This window comes from Pinus tabuliformis, chromosome 6, assembly GCF_031772625.1.
Source record: "Pinus tabuliformis cultivar Carrire ecotype Pingquan chromosome 6, CPIR1, whole genome shotgun sequence".
Taxonomy (NCBI): Eukaryota; Viridiplantae; Streptophyta; class Pinopsida; order Pinales; family Pinaceae; genus Pinus; species Pinus tabuliformis.
Window position 1 is genome coordinate 1,689,616,098 of NC_142292.1, and position 5,022 is coordinate 1,689,621,119.

Below are 5,022 nucleotides of genomic sequence, written 5' to 3' on the forward strand. Positions count from 1 at the left end.
CGCAGTCTTAAGGTTCATGTCCCTGAAGATTGTCTCATGAAAATGTTTATGACCACTTTAGAAGGAAAAGCATGGTCTTGGTATAAAAGTCTGGAAAATGGTTCAATATATTCTCTTGCTAGTTTTCATGATGAATTCTGTGAAATGTATAAAGAAGGTTATCCTTCCTTATTGCTGCTTAAAGATTGCTGTAGACATTCTTTAAGTCTTATTCAGTACTTGGAAGATTGTTATGATGATGATGAATTTATGGATGAAGAAATTTTAGAGGCTCTTCATAACAATGCATTCCAGCACCGAGAAGAAAGTATAAAATCTCATGAAACGCAGCATGAAGATCAGCAGGGGTTTATTTGTGAAAACCATGTTTCATCCTTTGATGTTGATGTAGAGATGCAGCAGATTTTTCAGGCTTCAGATCATTATGAGTATGGAATAGATTGCAAACAGCAAGATGAAGTACTGGAAGGTAGCTTTTACGACCCTCAGGCAGAGGAAAAGGTTGGTTTTTTATGTCAAACTTCTCAGCAGCTTACAGCAATAAATGATCATAAGAAAGAGGAAAATTACATTGTTTGTAGGCAGCATTCAGAAAAGCAGTTCGATAGCATATCAAAAGAACCTTGTGTGGTTGAAAATCAGTTGTCTAAAGATGCAAAATGTTATGATGATCATCGACATAACCATGTATTCTTTGACCCTATAAGTGAATATATGGATAAGCTTTGCACTCCGGTCTTTCATTTTCATTTGCATTATGAAGATCAAGTATATTATGAGTTAATGTGGTCATCTCACTACCATGGTTATTTTGAGGTTGAATGTAGTCAAGAGCCTCCAATATCAGAGAAGACAATTGATTGGCTTTATTGGAAGTATCATGTTGCTTGAGCTACAAGTGGAGTTTGAAATTGATAGGGTAGGTAGGTAGGAAAATGCAAATAAGCTCAAGGTTGACTGAGCATTTTTTTTAGTAGATGTAGATTTCTTTCTCCTACAGTGATCATCAAGCTTAAGCCCGAGGTGAAGGCCCAAGACGTTGGAAAGGGATGTTTTTCAAGCAAATTTCCGTTTGTAATAAAAAAAAAAAAAAAAAAAACACTGGACCTACGAGTTCTTAGTGTACTACAGGAGCACACTATCCCAAGTGGAGCCACTGTTATCACTTAAGAATTCTAATTTCAAAACCGCTCACATTAGTTTGATGGTAAAAAAAAATCGATGCTAGTCTAAGTTTGATTTTTGTTTTTAGAGTCTTGAGTCAACTATGTATTCTCATTCATCACCGGTCATTCTCATTCATCCCCGTCTCATAGCCATGTGTTAGTTTTGTTCAAAAGTTACTATGTGTCACAAAGCTCTTTAGGTTATTTCGTAGCTCATGAAATAGTTCTGAAGTGTTTCCGCAGCGCATAAAGCCTTTTTGTAGTTTCGCAGCGCAACATGTTTTAGGCTGCGCTACAAAATTGGGGATTTGTTCGAATCCATAGCAACTGTCATGCAAAATAGCTCTGGGGTGGATGTATTTTACAGGAGGCATGCTCTCAAGCTCCTACGTGTATGCTTGTCATCAGTTCTGAATCTGAAGGGAAATATCACTCATCATGAGTACATTCAGGTTGGAAAAGGACGAGATGTGGGACTTAATCAAATTGCTCTGTTTGAAGCATACCTGGCCCTGTCTGGTTTGGATATTGCAATCACCGACAAAGCTCGTTCTTTGGATAGCACAGCTCTGGAGGCAGCTCTCAATACACAGTTCCTGTTCCAAATTGGTGTATTTACTGCTGTGCCAATGATCATGGGGTTCATCTTAGAACAAGGGAAAGTCGATGGCCAACGACAAGGTCGAGGTCGAGGTCGAGAAGGAGATCTCTGTTTCTGAGAAGGTGGAAACCATAGAAGAGCCTAAGGTAGACAAAAATTCTGAAAAGCTCGACGAACCCGCGAACATGGCTATAGATGAAGCTGCTGATGGTGCTCCAGAGGAAAAGACTGGAGGTGAGAAGAACAAGAAGAAAAAGAATAAGAAGAATAAAAAGAAGCCGCAGGGTCAGAATGATAAGAAACCTGAAACAGCCGGTGGCGTGAAGGAAGACATTCAAGGGCTAATATTTATGTGCAACTCGAAAACAAAGGAGGACTGTTTCCGTTATCGTCATTGAAGGCAATTGACTTTGGGTTGTCTGTCTTTTTCAAACCTGGTCAGGTGTTCACTGATATGGTTGGAAGCCCATACTATGTTGCCCCGGAAGTGTTATGCAAACGCTATGGTCCAGAGGCAGATGTGTGGACAGCCGAGGTCATCCTATACATCTTACTCAGCGGTGTTCCATCATTTTGGGCAGAAACACAACAGGGAATTTTCGATGCTGCTCTACGAGGTCATAGTGTTTTTGATTCAGAACCCTGGCCCACAATTTCTGAGAATGCCAAGGATCTTATCAGAAAGATGCTTACTTCAAAACCATCTGAGCGCCTGACTGCTCATGGAGTTCTATGTCATCCGTGGATATGTAAAGATGGTGTCGCTCCAAATCAAGCTTTGGATCCAGCTGTATTATCTCGATTAAAGCAATTTTCCGCAATGAATAAATTGATGAAGATGGCACTTATGGTAATAGCCGAAAGCTTGTCAGAGGAAGAGATTGCAGGTTTGAGAGAAATGTTTAAGGCAATGGACACTGATAATAGTGGTTCAATAACATTTGATGAGTTGACGGCTGGCTTAAAAAGATATCAAAATGTAGCAGAGTTTGAGTTAGTGAGCTTGATGATGTATCATTTGAAAGAGCCTTGGATATGCTACGTTATCATGATGCCCACATGGCGGTGCTGTTTCATGCTTCATGGTGTCCATTTTCAAAGTTATGTCGATCTTTATATGATGACCTATCTTCAATGTTTCCAAAGATTTACCATGTAGCTGTAGAGGAGTCTGTTCTAATGCCCAGTGTTCTTTCAAGGAATGGAGTTCATAGTTTTCCATCTCTATTTCTACAGAACCAGACATCAAGGGTGCGCTATCGTGGATTAAAAGACCTTGATTCACTTGTACATTTCTATAAGGAGATTACAGGTCTTATTACAGGTCAAACGGTGTCGGTTAAGGCGTATTTGGCATGTAAATTTGGCACTCCTGAGTGACAATACACCACTTATTTTGAAGCATGCACTGCACATGCTCAACTTGAATAGAATTTGGTGTCGTTTAAAGTTTTCAAAGACAAGAAACTTTCAAGAAGGTGCTAAGAATGCAAGAGTATGGGCATCTCTGGCCTCTGTTTCTCTTGGTTAAGGCCCAGTACATAGACCAGAGTCCAGCTGTTCTGAAAATAGGGAAATGTGGTCTAGGACATGATGAGACAGGGATTCTTTCATTTGTAGATTCTCACAGTGGCAAAGAACTTGAATCTTATAGGCTTTCCTATCCCATATCTCAAGTGAATCCTCTGCCAATGACAGATTCAACTGAGCAACGGCTACATCTTTTTGTTGATAACAATGCAAGGGCACACTTGTTTCCTAGAACCAATGAAGCACTGACTATGTTTCTTAAACAGATGTCAAATATTTACTTATATTTTGTTGATATAGGAAAAAGATCAATCCAAGGTTATGGTATCAACAATCAGGACATGTCAGATATGGTGTTTAAGGATTATTGCTTCAAAACTAGAGAACTGTGGTCTGTATTGTTTCCTTCTGAATTGGAGAAAATTGTTGCCACTGTCACAAAAATCTGAATGAGGTGTGGAATGTCTATAGTGTGCTCAACTATTTACAGGCTCTTGTTGAGAAGTCTGAGATCATTCAGATCCTAGAGGAAGAGAAAGAAGGTAATTTAACATTTACTGCATCTGATGAAAAAGATGACTATTTGGAGTTGCAAAATGCACTGTCAGAAAAAACACATCAGTGTGCTGAAATTGAAACGAGACTGGCTGCAGTTTTAGAGGAAGTTGCGTCGCTGAGAAGGGAGTTGGAAGTGAGTTTAAAACTCTTGGATGAATCTCAGATGAATTGCGCCCATTTAGAAAATTGCTTACACGAAGCAAGAGAAGAATCTCAAACGAACCTATGTGCAGCAGACCGTAGAGCCACAGAGTATAATGCATTGCGTGCATCAAGTGTGAAGTTGCGAGCTTTATTAGAAAGATTGCGGAACTGCATTGTTGCTCCAGTTGCAGGTGCAACAGGATTTACTGAGTCCCTTCGTGCTTTGGCTGTTTCACTCAGCAGTTCTACCATTGATGAAAATGAAGATGATGGTACGGTGGAGTTTCGGGCTTGTATCAGGGTTTTAGCAGAGAAGGTAGGATACCTTGCTCAACAGCGCCTGGAACTTCTGGAAAGGTGCACAAGGGCAGAGGCTGCCCAAGGGCATTTATCAAAGGAATTGGAGAGCAAGACTGAACTCATAAAGAATTTGTATGCCAAACATAAAATGGAGAGACTGGTAAAAGACATCTTTCACTCAATTTAAAGTCCATGAGCTTGTTGCATTTATCCGTAATTTTGCAGGGCATTATGAAGCAATAAGCAACATGAAGATTATTAAGTTGCAGGCCTGGCATGAATGATTTCATAGGAAAGTTGATGCTGCTCGTGGTAAAGAACACATTTGGATAAGGGGGCTTATGTATTATGCTGCTATAACCATTTTTCTGCTGTGGTTATCACCGCTTGCAGTTTTTGTTATATCATTTGGCTCATGTGTACTGATGCATATAGAGTTTACTCCAGGCCGAGTTTTTACTGCAATTGCGACTTTTCGCATACTCCAAGAACCTCTGAGATCCTTTCCTCAAATAATCACTGCAGGAGAACAAGCTGTTTTAAATAACTCAGCAGTTTCGTAGCGCGCTACGAAACTGCTGTAGGTGATGATTTTAAATGCAGACAGGCAGTTTGGTATAATGAGCGGGAATTTTGAAAGGGAGACACCTAAAGGATATGCAAGGTATCAGATGAAGCTACAGTAGCCATTCAGATCAAGACAGGTGTACCTTAAAAAAGGGT

General features: G+C 40.0%; 2 pseudogenes; both read left to right on the forward strand.

Moving 5' to 3' along the window:
• The first annotated feature begins 1,952 nt into the window (after positions 1-1,952).
• LOC149265478 (calcium-dependent protein kinase 4 pseudogene) lies at positions 1,953-2,761 on the forward strand (annotated as a pseudogene).
• A 2-nt stretch (positions 2,762-2,763) lies between these two features.
• On the forward strand, positions 2,764-3,361 carry LOC149265479 (5'-adenylylsulfate reductase-like 5 pseudogene; annotated as a pseudogene).
• Positions 3,362-5,022: the final 1,661 nt, after the last annotated feature.